We start from the raw sequence: 13,226 nt of genomic DNA, 5'->3' as shown, positions 1-13,226 counted from the left end.
ACACGTGTCTGCCCGAGGACTGCGTAATGAGCACAAGGTGATTATTCGGAAGTCATCATGCTGACAACATTTTATCAACCACCATCTATTCTGGACAATCTTAGGCTTAATCTTTCTAGGATTTAAGGTGTGGGCCAGGCACAGCAGAGCACAGAAGCAAAGCTGCGCCTGGTTTGCTCACAGCAGAGCAGTTCTGAAAGGTCAAATAAAGGGAAACCCAAGTGCATTTGCAGTGGCACAGTCTCATGTTTCTAACACATCTTTCACCTTGAGCGATGCTTAAGCCAAGCACTTCCCAGGCTGCGCCTTGGAAGGTTTCGCTGGACTCGTGCCCACTGTTGTCAGCCGCAGATACACCTTCCACACGGGGTTTGTGCAACCGCCGGCACTGAAAGAGCAGGAGTTGTCGTGCACGACGTTTTGCAGGCACAGCAAGATGGTCTCGGACCTGGTAAGTTTGCTAATTAACTAAGGAGGCAATATAGGACTTGGAGGACTTAAAGGAAGCTACGAAACAGTACTGGGCAGTTTGCTTGGCGCTGCCCTAAACCTGGTCGCAACCCAGCAATCAGAACGAGGAAGATGAAATGGCTTCAAAGGTGTTTGCAGAAATTTTGCCCCAAGCTCGAGAGGCAGCAATAGGAAAGGATAAAAAAACCCCAAACAAACAAAAAAACCACAGCAAACCCCACAAAACAGAAGGGAATTTAAAAACCAACCAACCAACCAAAACTCCAAAGAACAAAGAAGCCCTAAGAAAGGCTGGAGGAGCAACATGAGACAGAGGATGGTGACACAGATATTGGTGAAGGACAAAAAGCAGGGCCACAGGCAACAGAGTCCTGGAGGCCAGGAACAGAGTCCTCGTTAAGCACAGCTTGCAACTGTATGCAAGAGTAGCTGAACAAGGTAGAGTCTAGAAAAGGAATCAGGGGAGAGCAAAGCCAAGCAGCATCTTGGGCGAGCTTGGAGGTGCACAAAGGGCGAGAGACCACATGGCAACTCACAGGGGGCTTAAGGGCAGCAAACAAAGCGCTTACAATGAAATGGAATAACGTGTGTTCTGGGGAGCGAGAAAACCAAAGCAAAAGGGAAGAAAGTGTTTTATGAGTTTTTCCCTTGGAAAAAGCTCGTGCAGAAAGGGCAGAAAGGGCTGGAGAGGGTGGGGAGCTGGAGCAGCCCATCTGCAGCAGGATTGCAGACCCTGCCAGCAAAGCCCCCTGCAAACAAGGTGTGAAACACGCTCACCTCCGAGTTCACCTTCCCCAGGAGGGAAACTGAGACCCTTTGTGCCTCAGCCCCAAAATGGTGAGATAAATGTAAAACAGTGGGATTTATTTTCCTGCCTACCATATGGAGCCAATATGGAAAAGCAGGTGGAAAGTGGCTTATGGTTGCAAGTCAGGAGACTTCTCATTATGCCAGCTCTACAAATGACACCGCTTGTCAGCAAATTGGCCGGAATTAATTCACAGAAGTGCCAGGTTTAGTCGTTACAACATTTTGCAGTGTGTTCTGGTTTAGATGTATGCGATGCTTCCAGCAACGGACACCGCCACGCTTCGCACAAGGCGCGTCTTGCAGCAGGATCTCTTCATAAAATAAATCCTATTAATGCAATAAATCTCGTTCAGTGGGAGCTCCACGAGGTTCAAAAGTACAGGCTTCAATGAGAACTGAGACAGAAGCCCCTCTTCAATATTAATGTTTTTTCCTATAAATCTATAAAATACACATTCACGAACTGGTAGTGCTGCCTGCTCTCCCTCCCTGGAGAGGTGGATGATTTCACCCGAAGGGACGAGTGGTCTTTAACCAAAAACCAACCGCCTCAAGGGCCCCAGGACCCAGTCACAAAGCTCCCTTTAATTTGAGATTGCCTCGACTACAGGTAAAGCCTAAAAAGTCGCCAAAGGCCTCGATACATTAAAGCCTCGTGCTTAAAACATTGTCCTCCTCTCCATACCCAGGGCTCAGCTGCATTAAGAAACCAGCTGTGATTCGCAGCTGCCATGCCCTGGAAAGGAATTTCCCAACATCTGTCCCAGCGTGGGCATGGAGAAAATGCAATAGGAGCTAGAAGTTAAAAAAAAAAAAAAAAATCTAATGGGAAAAGCGAAGCTGGTCTGGTCTCTTCCCATCGTACGGTAGGACATGTAGCACACGGTGCGGCCAGCAGCCGCTGCAGACGGACCCGCATCCCTCCTTCCCTCGACGTTCTGCTTCCGATAAATCCCCAGCTGCACCAACATTCAGGCGAGGTGAGGATCACCGTCTAAAACAGCCATTTCTGATCATTTAGTAACGTCTGCAAAGGTCTTCCAGAAGCAGACACAATAAACAAGCCAGGCAAGCGTCTCTTCAAAAGCATCCCGTTCTTTACCTCTCTTTTCCTCCCTATAATTTCCAAAGAAAACCAAATTTCACTGCAACATCCCATGTTTTTGTCTCTTTTTTCTCCCGTGGGGAAGCACACCAACAAGAGCCCATTCATCATGGAACCTTCCCACACCACACAGCGCTGAATCTGTCCCTCCTGGCTCCGGCGCTGCCAAAGGGAGCTGCTCCGGCAGGCTGGGCTCCAGACCTAGGCTGAGTCTAAGTGGTGCCCACGCAGAGTTCCAAACGTCCGCTCCCACATTTCTTGCTATTCTTCTCATTCCCCAGAGAGAAAATGCATCCGCCACCAAGCAAGCTGTGAGCAGCCATGGTCAGGGTCATGTTGGTACACAGACCTGGGTGCAATGACCCAGCAGGCTTCAATTAAAAAAAAAATTTAAATATCCCTGCTTTAAAGTATGAGAAACTCAAATAACTGCCTATAAATAATCCTGCTAGTTTTACTGAAAAAAACCCCAACAAGCATTTTTAAGTGTATAGAGCCCTTTCATTTATGTACATATAGCAAAGATCAAATTTCTATTTCTCTTGCAACTATTAATACAACAAAACCAGCAGAGACATCCAGAATCCTCACAGCATTATAGAAACCCAGAAATATTTATCATCAGGCATCTGGCCTCTTAATATCTGAAAGGAGTATTGGAGAGAATGACTGGAGAATGCATTTTAAAAGATTTACTTCCCTCCTACTGAGAATTCACTGTCTGAACCAGGAACAAACTCTGAAATGACATAATATTCCATTAAAGAAAAATATGGCACAAATATTTTGTCTGTACATAAAAATCATAGTTTTAATTAAAAGAAAAAACATATAGAGGTCTTATCAGGGTTTTTGGCAAGAAATAAGTGATACGTTCAGTGTTATACAACCAGAAACTACTGGAATATTTTTTTACTTCATTTTTATCTACCCTGAGACATTTCTCAAGCCGAGTTATTGGAAGGATCTTATTCTGGTTTTGCTTAGAAGAATAAAATGGATAATTGTATTGCTTAAATACATTTTAATTGTGTCACTGCAGATCAGCCCCTTCAAGGTCACTCTCTCAAGTCCCTCCTGGAGGCGAGTTCCCTCGCACACGAAATTCCACCTTCTCCATAGCTTGGCCCGTTCTCCAGTTTTTGGCATGTGCCTAGTACCTTCGTCCAGTTTTGGTTTGCATCGGTTGCAATTCCAACTAATTTCTCTTGGAATCAAATTCAGTGACTCAAACACAACACAGTCCAAGGCATCAGCTTCTGCCTGGTTTTTGGTGGAAATCATATGACATTTTCCCTTCTTTGGCCTTTTGCACAGTTCCCACCCCAAAGTGTGAAATGACCTGAGCTCCTTCAAAACACCAACTCAGGATGGGTCACGCTCCATTTAGACCTGTATTTGTTTTGTGTGGGTGAAATCCTTTCTCAAGCGACAAGGAACACGTAGTCTGGGCACCCCTAAGAATTGGCCCAAGCTCTTGCAGCTGCCTCTTTGTGTCTCGTCGAAATCCACAGTTACTCACGGAGATCATCGCATCGGGCAGGCACGAGCATCGCTGCCCTGTCCCATCACTTAACGTGCCCGTTATTGCCCAGCGGAGTTTAAGCCTCACTAGCCCATTGCACAATTCCCTGCAAAACCATCACGCTTTTATCGTCCCAGTTCACTTGGAGCATCCCAGCGGCCACCATCACCACCAGCATCTCCCGCAGAGGCGGGAGGCCACACACGTTGCCCGTGTCTACGCAAGGCAGCAATCCCAGCTGCGAGAACCAACACTAGAAATCCCAAAGAGGCGGACCGCTCCTCTGTACTCTGCGCCAAGATCTTGATAATACACCCCGATACTCCAACCAGCGAGTCAAAGCAAAGTTGAGTCACCCCACAGTTATTCTGCAGCAGGACTCTCCGTGCCCCACTGTGCCCCTTGCAGCAAAGCTCAGCAGGGATCTGCATCTGGTCCCACCGAGCAGGACCAAGTTAGAGAAGTCTGAGGATGACTCACGTCACACACATCATTCTGGGCTTCTGGATTTTATTTTTACTTCAGCAAAATATTCAGCTTGCCCTGGAGCAAACCTATTAGTCACGCTCGCTTCTGGGAACAGTCAGAGTCCAAAAGGGATCAAGAGTTATATGTGGTTTCCTTCTTTTTGATTTGATTATTATTCATCAGGAGTGAAATTCCTTCCTCTGCAGAAGTCCTATCTATCATGCGTCCCTTAGATGGAATATAGGTCACCTAATTTCACCCTTGAAGAAACAAACATTTGCTGAGAAAAATCCCTTTCAGATTCCTGAGAAACTTTTTGGAACAGAAGAAACATTTGCTCCCCAGCCCCAAAACCCGACTCTGTCTCATTTTAAGTCAGAAATGCTTGTGTTAAAGCTCACAGTCTCCATCCTTTCAGAGGAGATCTATCCAGGGAAAACAGAAACTATTCAAAACAGCAAGTCATATTAGCATAGAGGGAAAATAAGACCCAGACAATGATTAAGGGATTTACTAGGACACTTGGGACGTTCCGCATGCACGAATTATTTGTTGTGTTTATTGCAATAGCTCTCTATGATTCAAAGATAAAACCATCTGCTCTAACTTATAGCTATAACTCAGATACAAGATGGATCTCAAAGCAAACACGTGCGGTCCTTGGGATGCTCCCCGGTATGCGGTGACTAATTCCTCCAAGAGCGGACAGTGCACCCCAGCGTCTCCCCGAGCAAAGGGTCTCCAAGTTCCCTTCCAAACACGGAGAAGACCTGCCTCAGCTCTGCTCCTCCACACGCAAAACAGGCATCTAAGCACTACACGCAGCAAAAAGTAGATGCTTTTCTCATCTTTTCATAGAACAACGCGTCCTAGGGGAGAGGGGTGGGGTGTTCTGATTAGTAAGCAAAGTGAAAGGAAGATCAAATTCAACTCCGACCCACTTGCAGCCATGGGTGCTTGTAGGGATCCTCCCTCCAAACTGCTCATCTCTCGTGCTGTGACCATCTCTCTGAGGACCCTTCTCCCTCCGTCCAGGTGGGCAGTAAATCACTGGCCAGCAGAAGATCAGCAGCTCTCGCTTAACCATTTCCCAGCAAAATCTGCGTCTACAAACACGACAGGATCTTTCACGCAAACGCCAACAGCTTTTTGCGGTATTTTACGGTGGAAGAATTGCCATTTAAGAAAAACACCATTAAAACCGGGACTATTTTGTATGAATTACTTTCACTGGGACGTAAAGAATGTGAAAAGTTTTCACAGTTTTAGTTGGACCGTAAGTACCTTTATATTAGAAATATAAATAGCAACTTAATCCAAGACAGACCTTTTCCCAAAGGGAAAGAATCCCTCAGACTTACTCCAACCCATCCAGATTTTATCTGACTCGCTGCTAATCCAGCTAAGTTCTTCCATGCTACCAGTGACAGCGAGACAGAAAAGAATAAAATAAAATCACCGTGGGAAAACAATAACTTGTTTTAAAACCCTCTTAACTCAGAGTCACTGTCTTCAGACACCATGTCCATGAGCAGGATATATGGCATTTATCACTTCCAACGGCTGTTCTTGTCAGGGGTAGCAAAGAAACGTGGTTTGTGAAGTGGGGAAAATGCGAATGTGCCTCTAAGGGATTAAGCAGAGTCGCATCTTTGCTGTATCTGACCAAAAAAATAAAACAAACCCCAAACAACAAACCCCACACCGCAATACACAAAAAACCCATAAAACCCAGGACATGCTAGTGTTTCTTGACCTGCAGCTGAGCTTTCCATCGCTCAGCCCCACATTAATCTGTTTCCTACCAGTTTGCTGCGCTTTTTAACTTGCCAAATTTCCCAGTTCCAGCCAGTACCTACGAGTAAAGATCCCAGTTGTCTCCAGTTCAGAGGCGGGGGTAGAGGACACAGAGCCCAAGCGACCTGCACAGAGGCAAGAGTCTTGTAAACTGATCACTCCATGAATTATAGTCCCTGCCCTGTCTTATAATCATGCTGGGCTGCAGTTACACAAGCTACAAAAACTAAAATATTTCTCCAGATTTACAGGTTTTATTAAGTTTGACCTACTAATATGTTTTAAAGCCAGGATAGGCACAATAATCTATTGGAGGACAAAACCCAGCTCTTGTTTTCCCTAAGCCACAATGAACCTTAAATTTTGTTATGGCTATACCAATACTGTACATGTGTTTGCCTCTGCTACAAACACCTTTGAAGCATGCAGCCATGTGATATCAGACAATAATAGGGACATGAAAAATGCAAAGATTAGTTATTAAAAAAACCCCAAAACACAACCAAAGATTCTGAGTAGAATCAAACATCTTTCCACTGCAAAGGGGAATATACCTGCTCACAAGTATTTTGCACAAGGTCCATCGTATGGATTTATACAAAGAAATGATTCCACAAACAATCGAGACCCTAATGCGAGATAAACTTGTATATGTAAATAAATGAATCCCCCAGATTTCACCTTCAAAGACTCAGAGATTACTGCTCGGTTTGCAAGATGCAATCCAGTGTAAGATACTTAGTTTACAGTGTGGGACACAGGAAGAAACTAAGAAGGAAAATGCTGTAATGAATTCTGAGAGGAAAAGACGCACGTAATTGAATATCTTGATCGCTTTTAAAGCACTTCCAGAAGTCTGCCTTATTTTTTCAAATTGAACAATAACTACATATCTAATCAGAGTAAGCTTTCACAACAGCAAATAAATATGTATTTCTAAGGAAATAAAACAGAAAATCAGGGGCTTTAAAAAAAAATAAAGCTTCAGCTAGACTTGCAAAGCATGCATGTGTTTGCATTTCACAGCAAGGGTGAAGAGCACAAAGGTCTTTTGATTCCACAACTCCCCCCAAACACAAACACCCCCCCCCGACCTCCGGGCAAAGCTCCAGCTGGAAACACAGAATAACCATTAAGACCAAACAAACAAAACCCCAAAACAAAACAAAAACAACAACCCAGCCAAAAAACTGCCAAAACCATCCCAACTCCCCCTCATTGCCTGTTCCCTTCAGGAACAAGCTCGCAGATCCTGCTGGTTCGTAGGAAGAGGTCCAAGCCCCGGTGAGCATCCCCTTGGGGCTGTTTGGGAGGAGGATGCGGGATGGGGAGAGCACGGCACAGGGCAGGGACGCAGCCCCAGGACAAACCCCGCGGTCCACGGCCCCGAGGGGTCACCCCAACCCTCCTCCGCAGGGGCTTCCAGCTGCCGTGTGGGTGGCAGAGCTTGGTGGTCTGCAGCAAAGCTGTGGGAGACCCTCACCTTGAAGGTCAGTGCCTCTACATTTCTTTGCATTTGCCTCCGGGTGATGGGATCCCACGGGATTCTCCTGGTGATCTTTCCCAGATTCCTCTCCAGGAACACGGCAGTGACGCACCTTCGCCTTCGGCTGTAGATCCAAAGGCAGCGTCTAGGCCACATTCACTATTTATTAGCGCATCCCTGTTCCTATTTCCCCACTTATTCACCAAACAACGTCTACGCAGCCAGTTGACGCAAGCGGTGGGTGATCCGGAAGCCAACTGCAGCCCCTGGGATCGCTCCATCCTGCCCACTCATCCTCGCTGTGGAGAAGTGGCCGTGGCCACTGGCAAGAGCGGGGACCTCCAGCTACATCTGCCGGAAAACGCATCATTTCTGTGTGGTCCTCAGAGGGAGCCCAACGTTGCTGACAACATCTCCACTCCCCCACTTTCCACCCCAGTCAGGCTTGCTCCAGTGCACAGCATAGACCATCCTGAACTTTAGCATCTATAAAATCCGTAGTGCAGTCATTAACTGTGTCATCGTACAAACACTCCCTGGCAGTTTAGCGCTTTCCTGTTAATTACATTCCCAAAGCCTACAAAGGAAAACTGCAGCATGGAGAGATGTGGTTCACATCCCCTTCCACTGCTGGAAGGTTATGCCCAGCAGAGATGAGATGAAAGAGGGGGCGAGTTGAGAGAAGGGAACGGAGCTGGGGAAGGGGCTGGAGCACAAGTGTGACGGGAGCGGCTGAGGGACCCGGGGGTTCAGCTGGAGAACAGGAGCTGAGGGGAGACCTTCTGATCTCTGACCTGCCTGGAAGGAGCTTGGAGCCAGGGGGGTCGGGCTCTGCTCCCCGGGAACAAGCGCCAGGACCAGAGGAAACGGCCTCAAGTTGTGCCAGGGGAGGTTGAGGTTGGATCTGGGGAACAATTTCTTCCCCAAAGGGCTGTGGGGCATTGGAACAGGCTGCCCAGGGCAGTGCTGGAGTCACCATCCCTGGAGGGGTTGGACAGACGGACATGAGGTTCTCTGGGACATGGGGTAGTCCCTGAGTAGGTTACGGTTGGACTTGATGAGCTTGAGGGTCTCTTCCAACCAAACTGATTCTAACGACAGGCAACTCTGGCTAACCCAGGTTGCCACTCCTGTTCTGAGCCCTTCCAGCACCGAGCCTCCAGGACGCTCAGTGCTGTTCTGACAGCAGCACTGGACCAGCTGTGCGGCTGCAACGCCTTAATGCCAAATCAAAAGATGGGTCAATAAACAAACACCAATAGGACTCTGATACAATGCTTTACACTGGTCATTTGTCATGAAACAGACACCCTGATTAGAGAGTTTGGAAGCCTACACACCACCAGCTGAGTTATCCTGCCCCTTTAGAAGAGCATGTTATGACAGGACAAGGGGTGATGATTTTAAACTAAAAGAGGGGAGATTCAGGCTGGACATGAGGAAGAAATTTTTGGCCCTGAAGGTGGTGAAACATGGGCCCAGGTTGGCCAGAGAGGTGGTGGCTGAACCATCCCTGGAGACATCCCAGGCCAGGCTGGACGGGGCTCTGAGCAACCTGAGCTGGTGCAGATGTCCCTGCTCATGGCAGGGGGGGCACTGGGGGAGCTGGGAAGAGCCCTTCAACCTAAACTATTCTGATTCTCATCCTAAATAGCCAATCAAACGCATTATCCTTGAAGGCATCAGGCTCAATATCACCAGGAGATGTTGCTAGTCTCAGGGGCTGCACAGGGAGGGTCACAGAGAGCAATTCCTCCCTGCTGAGGAAGATGTTGAGAAGACAAGCCTTCGAGATCCCCCAGCTTCATCTTCACAACTTGTCATTATTTCCAAATTCTTCTTTGCATGCTCAGATCCCTTCCCCACACCCGGACGCTCAGAGGTGTCTCCCACCCTCCCCAGCAGCTCTGGCCATTTGCATCTCCTGCCTGGGGCTCCTGGAGAGCCCAGGGACCCGCTGCAGCTCCCCTGCCCTGGATCTACAGCTTGAACCTTGCAAACCCCCTCCTGGTCACAGCACCGAGAGCTTGTGCTTCTGTGCAAGCCTCCGAGCTCCACCCAAACATCTGAGCTCGCATCTCACCACAGCCCTGCGCGGGTTGCGACACCTTTGGTGAACACGCAAGATCAATGGACAGAGTGATTACTCCCACTAAATCTAAAAAAGGAAAAATTAGGAAATTAGGGATTTTTTTTTTTCCCCTCCCTCTCTAAATTGCTCCATAGATCAGTAACCACAAAGCAAACAATTGCCATCTGCAGAGACAGTGTTCTCCTTGCAGGAAGGAGAGGGGGTGTGGAAAGGGCTCTCAGGAGAGGGCTCAGCTGCTGAGGAGGATGTTCCGATGAAAGACAATTAAATCAGAGCTCATTAAAAGAAGTCAGGTGGTTTTCCTCTCTCTTCCCCCTTCCCCTCTGGCCTTCTTTCCCCACACACCAGTATTTGTTACTGGGGACAGTCTCTGCATGTCACATCCCACCAGCAAGAAGCCCCCGCCCCGGCCTCCCCCTCTCCTCTGGGTACCAGGGGGACGCACTTTGTGCCCAAAAGCCAAGGGTTATCACCTGCACTCTGTAGGAGGGAAAACAGCACAGAAAAGGAGAACAACATGCCCAGGGCCATGCAGCAGGACTGAAAAATAAAGTCCATAGGTCCAGTTCCCACTTTGTCTGTAACACCAGAGGAGGATTTTTTCTCCTCATGCAATTTCCCCTTCCACTCCTCTCTGCATATGCAGAAAGGTACGGAAAGCCCACAGTAGAGATCCCATGTTTTATCCCGACTCATTACTTTGCAGTTCAATTTGTGTTGCTCGGCTATTAAAATTTGATGACAGCCCAGAAGACAAGAGGAAATACCTCGTTTTCACAAGCATGCAGAAAGAAAACTCATCTGTTCACAGGAAAGCTGTAATCTTAGCTACATCATCATCATCACCTTAACTCTACCTTTTCCCATCCCAATTTAAATTAGGCTTAATGTTCTCCGAGCAATAAAGAGCAGGAAATTAGAAGTTTCAGTACAATCCTCAGACGCACCGAATCCCCAGGTCAAAAACTTGCCTGCCACTTGTGCGAGTTTGAAAGCTTAACTAAAGGGATTTTTCTTTTTCACTTTAATAAAGCCGAAATCCTGCAAGGCATTCAGCAGAAACGTAGTTTGATTTAACATGCATCCACCACAGCATAAATGTATTGAAGACATTAACATTACAATGAATTTAATCCAAACCTATGTTATAATAGGGCCAGATGTTTGCTCTGACAACGAGCTCAGAGGACCCTCCGTGCTCATTTACACCAGCTGGAAATTTGGCAGAATAGACAGGGAACATTCAAGTTTCACAGAGCACCATAAAGATGTGCTAAGAAGAGAAGATTTGAGGCAGAGCAGTGCTCTCATTGCAGATATCACCTCAAATCCTGATTAAGACAGTACTTTGGTCCAGGCACTGCTGTTAATTGTACTGTCGTGCTCCTGATCATAAGATCCTTTGCTGCAAAACATAAAGCGGGAGTGAGAGCCCAAGTGCTGGCAGGTTCATCTCTTTATACACCTGCGGACTACTGCAAAAAAGTTATAAACCTACATATCATTTTCAGTTTCCAAAGACAAATACAAAGCAAGATGAAAGCCCAGGCACTTTTTTGTTCTCCCACCTATATACCATTCATTCTCCACTCAAAGTACTACAGCATTTTCAAAAAATACTGAATTACCTTTAAAAAAAAAAAATACTCTAGTGAACTAAGGAGATGACTGGCACCTGTGAAAACATATTTTCCAGCTAATTCCAGTGAAGAAAAAAAAAAACCTCATCCAAAGCAAATCTGAAAGCATTGCTCAAAAGCGACACATGAGAATGATTTACGTTACACACTGATTGATAACCGCACACCGTATTCCTTGGTACCCAGTATATTTTTGTTATGCAAGATTTCTAATAATGCTCACACAGTTCAGAAGTTCATATTTTGTTTGCAATGGTTCGCTACAGATATAAAAAGAAATAATCTGTAGAGCAGGCGTCAGTTATCGTATGATTAAACCAAACTTGAGCAAGAAGGACAGGTTAATTTTTCTTCCTAATTCTCCCTGTTCTACACTGAACAACCTACCCCAAAAATCTATTTGGAAAATCTCCTTTCCAGGCCTATGAATAGGTTTCTGAGATACCACTGAAGCAGGCACAGTTTTATTAAAAATACGTAAATCAAAGACTCATTTGTTCAAATGCTGAGCTATTCACATCTGCTGCATTGTTATTCCTTAGAAATACTCAGGAACTCAGCACTAACACATTAGCTGGAAAGAGAGGGTAGCAACGCATCTCCCTGCTTGGGTCTTCATAAGATACTTTTTTTTTTTTAATTGCTCAAAACTACACATTTTTATTTGGACACAGCTTGTTAGGATGAGCAGACAGTTCAGAAAAATAAGAAGTGGCCCACACCCTGAAAAATCTTTTATCGCCAGCATTTCAACTGAAGAGAGACATTTTTTTGAGGTTAGAAAACCCATTTTTACTTTTTGAGCTTGTAAACTTCTACCCCTCTCTGGGAATCCACGGAATTAGAAAAGACTCTGAGGAAGAGGTTTTCTGGGGAGCATTATGGAAATACGAAGAGGCTCCCCGCATCGTGGGGATTTGGGACACAGGCGTTCCCTGGGCTCGGAACGTTCCCAACATCGCTGTTGACTCCAGCCCAAGTCATCCCTGACAGGCTGTGGGCTTCGAAAAAACCTCGGTTTATTAATATTTTCATGTGTGCACAGATACAACATCCACACGTGCACAAAATCAACGGGGTCGCGTCGCAAAAAAGCAAGAGCTGCATCCGGAAGCGCTTTGGAGATGGGGCGTTCACATGTGCAACACAGCATAAACGTCAATATAAAGCAGGATGCATATAATTTTTTATATTTAAGCTTTACAAGGACATGGAATTAAACACCAGCAAGGCGCTGGAGGTCCGCACCGAGCGCACAAGCTCTTACTCAATGGTGTCCCAGGGGTTTTGTGGATCTGCTCAAGAGCTTTGTGCTTTCGGAAGGACCGGCCCAGCGTTCCCTTTGAATTTGAGCCCTTAGTACTTACACACATGGTCGCAACCACAGAAGGTTCAGCAGCGTAAAGTTTTACAAGAAGTCATGAGAAAAGACAGAGCCCTGCCTGTGCAAAGAATTTAAAAAGGGTATAGGAAAGTAGAGCACAATTTACCATGAGTCCCCTTTTTACCTCCAAATAACAGTTCACGGGTCCTATGGGCAAAAACCACCATGACCACAAATCTTCCAAATTTGAATTATTGTATGAAAAGGTCCCGTTACAAGCCATGGAGGTCTGTCATGGGGTTATAGTAGCAGACGTTTTATAGCCTTGCTGTTGTTCTTGCAGTTGGCTTCAGAGTAGAAAAGAGATCTCAGGGAAGTCTGCAAGAAAATATATTCTTCTGTAGCCTATAAATACCAGTGACCCAAAGTGCGAGGTGCTTATGCTGGCAGATTTTCAAGACACTATGTAAAGAAACTGGATCCCTCTATTCGTGATCGAATCCACTCT

This window comes from Caloenas nicobarica, chromosome 9, assembly GCF_036013445.1.
Source record: "Caloenas nicobarica isolate bCalNic1 chromosome 9, bCalNic1.hap1, whole genome shotgun sequence".
Taxonomy (NCBI): Eukaryota; Metazoa; Chordata; class Aves; order Columbiformes; family Columbidae; genus Caloenas; species Caloenas nicobarica.
Note: the sequence above shows the minus strand (reverse complement) of the source record.